The 12,380-nt window shown below is 53.5% G+C and overlaps 1 protein-coding gene across 3 annotated transcripts in view; it reads left to right on the top strand.

Annotated features, from left to right (window-relative positions):
- The first annotated feature begins 933 nt into the window (after nt 1-933).
- The window catches only part of MAFF (MAF bZIP transcription factor F), a 22,274-nt gene continuing 10,827 nt past the window's right edge, over nt 934-12,380 (top strand). The window contains exon 1 of one of the 3 annotated variants that reach the window (XM_017861289.1): nt 934-955. The gene's annotated coding sequence lies outside the window, so the exon portion shown is untranslated. Of the gene's footprint in view, nt 956-8,251; nt 9,548-9,582; nt 9,605-12,380 lie in introns of those variants that run through there. The other 2 variants (XM_017861291.1, XM_017861292.1) reach the window with 2 other exon arrangements.

Genomic DNA, 12,380 nt, shown 5'->3' with positions numbered 1-12,380 from the left:
AAAAAAAAAAAAAAAAAAAAAAAAAATCCAGACAACCCCAGTACCCACTGTTATTATTGTTTTTGTTTGTTTGTTTTGTTTTGTTTTGAGATGGGGTCTCACCCTGTCACCCAGGCTAGAGTGCAGTGGCACGATCTTGGCTCACCGCAACCTCCGCCTCCAGGTTTCAAATGATTCTCCTGCCTCTGCCTCCCCAATAGCTGGGATTACAGGCGCATGCCACCACACCAGGCTAATTTTTGTATCTTTAGTAGAGATGGGGTTTCACCATGCTCGTCAGGCTGGTCTTGAACTCCTGACCTTGTGATCCACCCACCTCGGCCTCCCAAAGTGCTGGGATTACAGGCGTGAGCCACCGCACCCGGCTATTATTGTTTGTGAATCACATTGATGTGCCTAAGAGCTGTCATCTCACAAAATTCTATGAAGTATCTGTATCACCCTCACTTTATAGATAAGGAAACTGAGGCTAGGAGGGCTGAAGCCATTTGCTTTAGAGGGAGGGGATGGGGACTGGGGTGTGGGCATGGGGATTCTGGAAGGAGGAGAGGTGGGTTCGGGGCAAGACAAAGGACAGCCTCTGAGGGGACTGTGAGGGAGAGGGAAGGGCAGGTGCAGAGGGTGGAGGCAGTGCCTATCACACGGCCTCTGCTTCCTCTGGAAGTGGCAGGAGAACGGGTTCAGTGGAGATGAGGATGAAGGCCTGCAGATGAAGGAGAGAGGTGAGTACTCCAGGGATTCCTGGAACTCTGAGGATCTGGCTATGGCTGGTGAAGATGACCTGGTCGTGACTGCAGCTGTCGTTGCGGTGGTGGTTGTGGTCGCGATGCTGGTTTCTCTACAGAAGCCAGAGCAGCTGGCGTACAGGAGTGAGGTGGATGGAGCAGCAGTGCCCCAGTGATGGTTTTACAGGCTTGGCACAAAAGGACTCAGACCAGGGCTGGCATATCTCCAGGTATATTGAAGCTGCTGGGGGTGGGGAGGGGGGAGGTTTTAGAGGGACAATGATGGAGGGCTGGGGAAAAATGGAATATGTGCAGTACTGTTTCAGGTTCCTAAAATATCAGTTTGCAAACATAAAAATGTATTCTCTAAAATAGGCAAAGCACACGAACAAAAGAAGAAAAAACCCAACTGGTTAACAAGCAAATGGGAATGTGTTCAAGCTCATTTCTATTCACAGAAATGCAAATTTAAATACTATAACGTCATTTGCCTAGGAAATTAGCAGAGCTTAGACAATGAAAACTCCCAGTGCTGGTGAAGTGGAGAAAGGTTCATACTCACATGTGGGTGGGAAGGACCCTTAGCAAATGGCTTCAGCCCACCTAGCCTCAGTTTCCTCATCTATAAAGTGGGGGTGATACGGATACTTCATAGAATTTTGTGAGATGACAGCTCTTAGGCACATAAATGTGATTCATAAACAATAATACACCTGTAGTCCCAGCTACTCAGGAGGCTAAGGCAGGAGAATGGCGGGAACCCGGGAGGTGGAGCTTGCAGTGAGCGGAGATCGCACCACTGTACTCCAGCCTGGACGACAGAGCAAGACTCCATCTCAAAAACAAAACAAACCAAAAAAATAATAACAGTAGGTACTGCGGTTGTTTGGATTATTATTATTATGAGACAGTCTTGCTCTGTTGCCCAGGCTAGAGTGCAGTGGCAAGATCTCAGCTCGCTGCAACCTCCACCTCCTGGGTTCAAGCGGTTCTCCTGCCTCAACCTCCTGAGTAGCTGGGGCAACAGGCACCTGCCACCACACTGGGCTAACTGTCGTATTTTTAGTAGAGATGAGGGTTTCACCATGTTGGCCGGGCTGGTCTGGAACTCCTGGCCTCAAGTGATCTGCTTTGGCCTCCCAACATGCTGGGATTACAGGCGTGAGCCACTGTGCCCGGCCCGGTTGTTTGGGTTTACTCAAACCGTTTTTTTCTCTGCTGAACAATCACATCTCCAGCCCAGACTCAGGACCCTTGTATTTGCAGACAGTGGCCCTGGTCAGAGACACCCCCACCAGGCCCTGCCTGGTTTGCCTTAGGACTGACAAAGTAGAGGGAAAAGAAGAAGAAGAGGGGGAGGAGGGCACAAGCGTCCTCCAGGATCCCACCCAGGGGTGCCCACGTGGAGAAATGGCATGTGTTCTAATTATGGTCAGACTCTGAAGTGGCCCACATGAAATATCGACTCTCTCCATAAAAACCCAGCAAGTCATTCTGGCGGGGGCAGCAGGAGAAAGCGCAGCCCTGGAGTCAGACCACCCTGAGTTCAAATCCTTCTCTGCCAGGGACTAACTGTGCAATACTGGGCAAGGTTCCTCACCTGCCACAGTCTCAATTTCCTCATCTGCAACGTGGCCATGATAACACCTAAGTGCTAAGACGTGAAGAGGATTGAGGGCGACCTGATACACAGCGCCGCACCCGGTACCCAGGGCGTGCTCCCTGGGCATTCGGGGAACTGATCACTCTGTCCATTACCTCTGCTTTTGACACCAGGGACCGTTTCGTAGAAGACAACTTTTCCACAGATGGGGATGGGGGGTGGGGTGGAGAAGTGGGGAGTGTGCGTGGGGGGGGGATGGTTTCGTGGGAAACTGGGGTTCAGTGGGGCCGGGTGCAAGGCTTCTGCGCTCTTGACCCAGCAACTTTGTGAGGCTGAAGGGTGGAGGTGGATCCGCCTTGAAGGTACGGAGTTTGAGAACCCAAGCCTGGTCAACACATGGCGAAACCCCGACTCTACTAAAAATACAAAAATTAGACGGGCATGGTGGCGCATGCCTGTAATCCCAGCTACTTGGAGGAGGATGAGGCCTGAGAATCAGTTGAACCCAAGAGGCGGAGGTTGCAGTGAGCCAAGATGGTGCCACTGCACTCCAGCCTGGGGGATAGAGCGAGACTCTCCAAAAAAAAAAAAGAAAAAAAGAAAAGAAAAAAGAAACGGTTCCACCTCAGGTCATCAGGCATAGCAGGCAGTAGTTACATTCTCATAAGGAGCGCACAACCTGGATCCCTCACAGGGGCAGTTCACAATAGGGTTCGCGCTCCTGTCTGAGACTCTCTAATGCCACTGCTGATCCGACAGGAGGCGGAGCTCACGCTGTAATGCTCACTCAGCCCGCTGGTTCCTAACAGGCCACCAACAGATCGGCACCGATCCTCGGCCTGCGGTCTGGGGACCCCTGCTCTAGAGGACTCCTGTCTCTAACCTGATATTATTGACCTGTTATTACAAACTAAGCGCTGTGCCAGAGGCTTGTAAGTGCAAACACATAATCTTGTTTCACAGCCTTAAAGGAGGCACTATTACTAAGCCCGGTTTATAGATGGTGGAGATGAGGTCAGCTGGTGAGGCGTGGGGCCAGGATCTGAACCCGACAAGCTGACTTGAGAGTCCCTACTTTCAAAAAACAATTTTTTTTTTTTTTTTTTTTTTTTTTTTTTTTTTTTTGAGACAGTCTCGCTCTGTCGCCCAGGCTGGAGTGCAGTAGTGCGATCTTGGCTCACTGCAACCTCTGCCTCCCAGGTTCAAGCAATTCTCCTGCCTCAGCCTCCTGAGTAGCTGGGATTATAGACATGTGCCACCACGCCCCACTAAATTTTTTTTTTTTTTTGTTAGAGACAGGGTTTTGCATGTTGGCCAGGCTGGTCTCAAACTCCTGACCTCAAGTGATCTGCCTGCCTTGGCGTCCCAAAGTGCTGGGATTACAGGCGTAAGCCACTGCACCTGGCCAAATTTTCTCTTCTTATAAGGACACCGGTCAGGTTGGATTAGGGCCTACCGTAAATACTTTAATTTACTTACGCCTTTTACAACTTTGTCTCCAAATACAGTCACACTCTGAGATTTTTAGGCATTAGGACTTCAAAATATACATTTTAACATTATGAAATTCCACCCATAACGCTATCTATCTACATGTATTATTTTCAGAACCATGTCAGAGTAAATTGCAAACATGAGGCCCTTTACCTCTAAATACTCCAGTGGGCCAGGCGCGGTGGCTCACACCTGTAATCACAGCTCTTCAGGAGGCCGAGGTGGGCGGATCACCATGAGACCAGCCTGGCCAACATGGTGAAACCCCGTCTCTACAAAAATACAAAAATTAGCCGGGCATGATGGTGGGTGCCTGTAATCCCAGCTACTCAGGAGGCTGAGGCAGGAGAATCACTTGAACCTGGGAGGCGGAGGTTGCAGTGAGCCAAGGTCGTGCCATTGCACTCCAGCCTGGGTGAGAGAGCAATACTCCGTCTCAAATAAATAAATAAATAAATAAATAAATAAATAAATAAATACTCCAGTGTATATTTCCTAAAATCAAGGACACATTCTCTTCTACGACCACAGGACAAGCACTGAAGTCAGGAAGTTGGGCATCGATACGATACTATTATCTCATTGACGAACTCCGTGGCAATTTGCCCCTTACTGGTGATATTAACTTTGATCACTTGTGTCTGCCAAATTTCTCCACTGCAGAGTTATGATCTTTCCTTTCATAATTAATTATCATCTTGTGGGGAAATAATTCAAAACTGTAAATACTTTCTCATCAAGCTTTCATATCCATTGGTGATTCTTGCTGCAACCCATGATTACTATGGTGGCTGCCTGATGGTCATTTTCTTTCGTTTTTTTTTTTTTTTTTCCCTTTCTCTCTCTTTTTTTTTAATAGAGACAAGATTTCACCATATTGCCCAGGCTGGTCTCAAACTCCTGGGCTCAATGATCCTCCTGCCTCAGTCTCCCAAAGTGCTGAGATTACAGGTGTGAGCCACCATGCCCAGCCTGAGCCCCTACTTTTAAGTAGGACAGTGCCCCATGGCCCTTGATCTTGACCAGAAAGGGAGGTATGTCTATGGGAAGCAGTCCCTGCAGGGTGGATAGTGAGGCACTGACCCCCTTGTTCTGGCGGGCTGGGGATGGGAGTAAAGGATATAGGCAGCATGGTGTCCAGGAGTGTTGTTCAGGTCCACTGGGAATTCACTCACTAGTTGAGCACCTACAGTGTTCCAGGCGTGGCCCCAGCTCCTGAGAAACTAATAAAAAAGGGAGTAGATTGGGAGGCTGAGGCAGAAGGAGGGCTTGAGGCCAAGGGTTCAAGATCAACCTATGCAATATAGTGAGACCCCCATCTCTGCAAAAAATAGAAAAATTATCCAGGCACAGTGATGCACACTCGTAGTCCCAACTACTCGGGAGGCTGAGGTGAGAGGATCGCTTGAGCCCAGAAGTTCAAGGCTGCAGTGAGCTATGATCATGCCACTGCACTCCAGCCTGGGCAACAGGGCAAGACCCTGTTTTGTTTTGTTTTATTTTAAAGGGGTGGGGAGTAGAGAAAATAGAACCCATTGTGCAGTTTCTAAAATTAAGAACTTTTGTACCCCAAAGGTTAACCTAGGTGGCTCTTCTAGCTATGCACATGGAGAGGAGTGAGCAATTGGTTTTTAGAGATCCTTTTGAGTGCTAGAGCTGCCTCAACATTTGGTCATCTGGGAAACTAGTGGGCCAATTTGCATACCAAACCCACGGCCTGTGGGAGGGAAGGGAAAGAAGTCATAGCATCTGGTGGACCAAGGCACAGAGGCAGGAAAGCAAGACAAGAGCGCTGAAATCGAATTCCCTACATCAAGAAAAGCAGGGATCCTTGCTGGTGATCAGGGTGCCACACAGAGGCCTCCCGATTTGCAGAGGTCCTATGCCCTCCACAGTGGAGGAAGTGCCATGACGTCGGCTTCACAGGAGAGACTGTGGGAGCGATGGAATTTCAGGCAGTGGGGACATCATGAGCAAAGGAAAGCGGGGGATGAACAGCAACACCCACCCCGTATGTGGCCTCTGAAGCCATCTCTTTTGGGTGGAGCTTCCCACCACGGCACACAGCCCTCATGTTTATGTGGCCCTCCTCCCCTGCGATGTACCCTCAAACATCTGGGCCAGGAATCATCTAGACCTGGATTCCAATTCCAGTGCTTGTACTTCCTAGCCAAGTGAATTTAGAAAGTCACTTTCACCTCTCTGAGCCTCCAGTCATGTATTCCCTCAACATGTATTTACTGTGGGCCTACTACATGCCAAGCACTATTCCAGGCACTGGGCAGGCAGTGTGAACAAGATAAGCCTGGCCAGGCGCAGTGGCTCACATCTGTAATCCCAGCACTTTGGGAGGCCGAGGTGGGTGGCCTGAGGTCAGGGGTTCAAGACCAGCCTGGCCGGGCATGGTGGACCTGTAGTCCAGCTAATGGGGGGCTGAAACACGAGAATTGCTTGAACCTGGGAGGCACAGGTTGCACTAAACCAAGACTATGCCACTGCACTCCAGCCTGGGCAACAGAGTGAGACTCTGTCTCAAAAATAGAAAAGAAAAAGAGACAAGGCCTGCCTAAAACATACATTCTGGTTGGGGAAGACAGACAATAACCAGCGCTCACATACATAAATGATGCAACACCCTACAGAATTATTAAGGTAATATAAGAACAAATTTCAAGGCTGGGTGTGGTGGCTGGCGCCTGTAATCCCACCATTTTGGGAGCCCAACGTAGGTGGATTGCCTGAGTCCAGGAGTTTGAGACCAGTCTGGGCAACATGGCAAAACCCTGTCTCTAAAAAAAAAAAAATACAGAAAAGAACCTGGCGTGGTGGTGCGTGCACCTCAGCCTCCTAGTTACTTGGGAGGCTGAGGTGGGAGAATGGCTGGAGTCCAGGAGAAGGAGGTTGTGTCACTGCACTCCAGCCTGGGTGACAGGGTGAGACCCTGTCTCAAAAAAAGCAATAATAATAAATAAAAATAAAAATTCAGAGGTGAAGATTGCTTTAACCAGGGTGGTCAGGAAAGGTCTCTCTGAGGCAGTGACATCTGGGCTGATGTGAAAGATGAGGAAAAGCCAGGCAAGTGAACAGAAGATGAGATAGCCAGTGCCAAAGGCCTGTTGCAGGAATGATCTCGGTATGTTTGGGGGACAGAAAGAAGGGCACTGTGGCCGAAGAGCAGTGGATGGAGAGAAAGTGGCCAAAGGAGGTGTGTAAACAACCTGAGCTTTGTTTTGAGAAGAACATTGGCTGCTGTAGAAAGAAAGACTTTGGAGGCAAAGTATGGAGCCTATCTATCTGGAGGCTGCTGCCACTGCCCGGGTAAGCTGATGGTGCTGAGACCAGGTGCCATGACTGGAAGTGGTGAGAAGTGGTCCTATGCAGGAGACCTGGAGACACCGCTAGCTTGAGTCCTGAGGTGGGAAGGAAGGGAGAGTGAGGGATGGAGCCAGGCTCCCAGGTTTTGGCTTGAGCAGCTGAGATGGGATGGCAGGGGAGCAGAGGTAGGGCTGACATCAGGAGCGGTCTTTGGGTCGAGTCCTCTGCAGTCCCCATCTGACACCCACTGGAGGTGCAGAGTGGGCAGCTGGCTATGAGTCTGGAGCTCAGAAAAGCTGTTTGCTCTGGAAATACACATCTGGGGCTCATAGTCATATAGATGTCATTTAAAGCCACGGGACTGGATGAGATCATTAAGGCAGAAGGTGTAGGTCGAAAGAAGAGGGCCAGGACCACTGACTGCAAAATGAGCCAATGACACCTACACCCACGGGGCTCTCGCGAGGTGTCACGTGAACGCACCCAACGAGCACTGGAACCAGAGCGGTCCCGGGGGCGGGGCTACCAGGGGCGGGGTCAGACGGGGCGGGGCCGAGGGACCAGTCGGCCGCTCCTGGCCGGAGGGCGGCCGGGGCGGTGACGTCACCGCATGACTGGGTTTTTATGAATGAAAGGAATCCTGTGAGTGAGTAATTCCGGGAAGCTCGCCTTACAACTCCGCGCGGCCTCGGCCCCCTGCGCCGCCCTCCCCACAACAAAACTCAGCGCAGCGCTCCCGAGCGCCCGGTTCAGAGCGACCTGCGGCTCAGAGCGGAGGGGAAACGGACCAGCCAAAGGACCAGCGCCGGACATGCGCGAGAACGCGCGCGTGCGGTGCTCGGTGCCAAGCGGGCAGAGGCGGGGTGGAGAACGCGGGGCCAGGAGGGCGGTGCGCGGGACCCCGAGGCGGCAGGGTTTCCGCCCCGGACGCGGCTGGGGGTGGGCGCGGGGCCCGATCCGTCGGGGCTCCGGCCCATCGCCCGGACGGCTCGGGGCCGGAGAAGGGAGCCGGTCCCGTCCCGGGGAGCGCCGAGGACGGGGCCGAGGCCAGCTCGGCGGAGTGGGGGTGGAGACGGGGCCCCTTCCCGGGGCGCGGGTGGGGAGGCGGCGGCGCCGGGGAGGAAGGGACAGCGCAGGCTGGCGATCTCCGCGTCCGCCCGGCGGGGGCGGGGGCGCTGTGCTCCTACGTGACTTCGGTGGGAACAGGCCCTGGCCCGGCGCCGGCGGGCGGTGCGTGCGCGGTTTGTTTACGTCTGAGGGCGGGCGGTCGGGCGTGTGTTCCCTGGCGGGCGGCCTGGGTATCCTGCCCGGTGCGTGCGTGCGCGGTGTACCTCGGGGGGCGTGTGTGCGTTGTACTGTGTGTGCACGTGTGTGCTTGTGTGTGCTTGTGTGTGCGTGTCCGCGCGCGCGCTCCCTGGGGCCTGTACACCAGCGGTGTGTACCTCGGAGAGGGCGTGCCCTGGGCTGGCCACCGGAGTAAACGCGGAACAAGGACCCGAGCGAAGGAAGCGGACCCATGCGTCTTCACACGGGGTCTGGGAATTCTGGCCCGGGCCTCCCCAGTCCTACTACCCAGGGCTGTCCGGTCCCCGCTCTACCCGGAGTTTCCCAGGGCCTCCGCCACGTGACCCCAGTGTTTGTCCCCCGCCCAGAGCCGGTGCCCGCAGCCACAGGGTGGGGCAAGGTATCAAAGACCTCACCCAGCTGAGCTAGGAGTGAGGGGTGTGAGCCACCGCCGCTTGGCACTCTGGTGGATCTGGTAACAAAGTGAGTTGGAGCCCAGGTTCTTGTCCCCAGAGTTTGGGGCTCCCTAGGGAGGGAAATCCCAACGTATTCTCGTTCTTCCCAGGGTTGCCCATCCCCTCTGTCCCTTGAGAACAGGAAGGGCCAGAAAACCTTGACTGCAAAGGTGCGGGGCAGGGAGAGGACCACGGGCTTTCTCGCTAGTCCGGGTTCTGGAGGCTGTACCTGCTAGGTCTTGGAGGATTGGGTGGAGCCGGTTTCCGCCCTCCTGGTAGTTTCAGTTCACAAGTGGGACTAGTGAGATTAGACTGACCTACAGCTGGACGCTGGAAGCTAGCTGAGGCTCTGAGCCAGCCGGCAGACCCCGAGTCCTCACCCTGGGCCAGGCAGGGTCAGCAGGCAGTGGGAATAGGCCCCTGCACGAAGGGTTAATGAACGAGGGGTGGGGCCTGACCTAGCCACCACCTACCCACTCACCCAATAGCCCTGCAGAAAGCACCTGTTTGTTGTAGCAGCCTGCAGGATGGGCTGGGGGCTAGAGATTCCTTGGTCTTAATCCACCTTCCCCCTCCACTCACCCACAGGCTACGGAATCATGGGAGGGGAGCAATTGAACTTCCTAATGTGAGGAACCATGATCTTTTGACTTTGGATCTTTGAACCTTGGGTGAGCTCTGCTACAGCAGCTGGGACCCTTAGTGTTCCCATCTGCCACTGGAACTAGGTAACAGCCAGGATGGCAGGATGGTGGGTAGAAGGGGGAAGCCCTGGAAGTCCCTGCAGACAGCATATTTTCCAGGCAAATTGTGGAAGAGAAAGAGCCGACAGCCCCATGTGAGGAGCTGGGGGTACCCAAGAGTAGGTGGGGTTTGAGTCAGGGGGGTTGGGGCCAGGAGCACAGGAACCAGACAGGCCCACCCTCAAAGCTGGGCAGGAAACATTCCAAAGTAGGGCCTGGGGTCAGGGGATGAGGGGAAGTGGCTGGTTGACTCAGTCCCAGATGGAAAGTTAGCATTGAGAGGTTTAACTTCCCATTGAATCACGCCGGGCCCTGCATTGCCACTGGGCCCCTGCCCTGGACCAGATGCCAGGGATGAGATGAACAGACCAGATCCAGAGACTGCCCTCTGGGAGCTTACAGCTGAGCAGCCGACACAGAGTTGAAGAAAGATCCACCAAAGTAAATGCAAAACACAGCTGAGATGGGTGATGTGAGGGAGAAGTCACTGTGGTTTGAAAGCACATAACAGCGCTCTGACTTAGCCAGGGCAATCAAGGAAGGCTTCCCTGGGGAGGTGACTAGTGCACTGAGCCTGATAGAGTGGTGGTTGTCTGCGAAGCCCTTGAGGGCAGGAACTGTGATTCACTTCAGGGTCTCCAGGGCCCAGCACAGAGCCTGGAACACAATGGGTGCTTCTCGGATGTTTGCTGATTGAATGAATGAGCCCTGGATCCCTGTCCTCGAAGAGCTCCACATCATATGCAGAAAAAGGCCTGGGAACCCCAGAGAAACAGGAAGCCAGGGCAGAGGCTGGAGGAATCTTGAAGCAGTCTCCCAAAAGGGAGCAGATCCTTCAGGGCTCAGGCAACTTCCTCCCTCACACACACTGGCATGCACTGCCCGCTTGTCCCTTTGGGAAACATTCAGGGATAGTAGAATTTGCTATCTGTTCATTCATTTGTTAGCATATGATCCTGGGAGAGAGTGGACAGGAACATGGTTGAGGCCTGAGGACCCTACTGTGTGGGCTTGCGGGGAGGCTGGCATTGCAGGGTTTTGAAATGGGCCAAGCACGGACAGGCTCGTGGGTTTGTGTCAGTAGTGATTCCTCTGACAGCTCTTGCGGGAGGATCAATGGTGGGGATTGGAGACAGAGGGCAAGGCAAGAGGCTGGTGAGCAGGCTGCTGTGGTCACGGTCCAGATGAAAGAGGAAGTGGTCTGTGGCTGTGCAGGTGGAGAAGAGGGCTAGTCTGATAGTCTGATAGTCTGATAGTTTGCGTCTCATGCCCCCACCTTCAGGAAGCCTTCACCACTTTCCTTTCCCTACCTCCATTCTGCTGGTGGTCTTGGAGCTCTGAGCCAGAATCTGAAACTCTAAACTCGGAGATAGTCATCGTTGTAAGGTACCTTAGACTTGGAGAAGGTTTGGCATATTGGGAAAACTGAGGCCCAGAGAGAGGGAGTGCTGTAACTGAAGCCACACAGCGAGTGTGAGAGGGTGCCAGAACTAGGGCTGGAACCCCAGGCCGTTGCTTCTCTGTGGTGCTGGGTTCTCCCAGCCTTGCTCCCCTTCCAGCAGGGAGGAGGCTCCAGCAGAGCTGGCTGCCAAGACCTAGGAAAACACATTTTTTCCCTCTGTCCTCACAGAGCAAGCAAAATGGCTCAGCAGCCAGAGAGGAGCCCATGCCAGCGGGTGGGCCTTCTACAGGATGTCTCTGGAGTGGACTGGTGGGGCCAGGGAGGGGGACGTTGGAGGGTTGTGGCTGCTGACTGGACAAGGCAGTTGTCAGTCCCTCAAGAGTCACCTCTTTCCTTATGCCTCCAGAAGACATCATGAACCTGCAGACCCTGGAGGTCAGCTCTGCTGGCTTCCAAGGGAAGAAGTCAGAGAGAGGCGGTGGTGGCCGGAATAGAAGAGACAGGACCCCTGGGTTCCAGTCCACCACTGCTACCAAACAGTGGCTTGGTTGCCTCTGGTGCCTAACAGGGGATTGGATCAGCTACTATTTCTCAGGCCCAGGGTCAGCCAGCCTGGCAAAGGCAGAGGACCCAGGCCCCTTGGCAGCCCCTGGCCTGGGGTTGGCTGCGGAAAGCCTGAGGTTACCAGAAAGTTCCCCCTTCTTGTGACTCTCCCTCTGTGATTGCCTGACTTTGCTGAGCTAGGACATTCCTGGGCAGACGTGGGTGCTTCAGCTGACATCCAGGATGCAATTGAGGGGGCTGAGGCTGGGACAGGAGGGCATGGAGGAGTAGGGGAAGAGCAGGTTCAAAACCTTCCTAGCGCCTGAGGGTATTTCCAAACACAGCCAGCTTCCACTATTATCAAGGGTAGGGAATGGCTGATGGTTCCATCTCTCCGTTGCATCTCTCGGGCCTGGTCTGGAAGCACTGTTGAGGATTCTGAGGCTGTGTCCAAGCTCAGGAGAAAACAGTTCTGTGCTGAGAAAGACTCAGGGGCTGTGTCCTGCCTCACTGGGAATTGGTACTGTGTGTGGTTAGTGATATCTCTGTTGCTTGTGGATAGTGGGATGATGGCGAGATGAGGTGATCTTTCTTGCCTATGCCTCTTTTTTTTTTTTTAAGATGGAGTCTTGCTCTGTTGCCCAGGCTGGAGTCCAGTGGCTTGTTCTTGGCTCACTGAAACCACCTCCCAGACTCAAGCAATTCTCCTGCGTCAGCCTCTCAAGTAGCTGGGACTATAGGTGTGCATCACCACACCCAGCTAATTTTTGCTTTTTTAGTAGAGACAGGGTTTCTCCATGTTGGTCAGGCTGGTCT

This window comes from Rhinopithecus bieti, unplaced genomic scaffold, assembly GCF_001698545.2.
Source record: "Rhinopithecus bieti isolate Rb0 unplaced genomic scaffold, ASM169854v2 scaffold_56975, whole genome shotgun sequence".
NCBI classification, from domain to species: domain Eukaryota; kingdom Metazoa; phylum Chordata; class Mammalia; order Primates; family Cercopithecidae; genus Rhinopithecus; species Rhinopithecus bieti.
The sequence above is the reverse complement of the archived record's forward strand: the minus strand, read 5'-3'. Positions and strand labels throughout refer to the sequence as shown.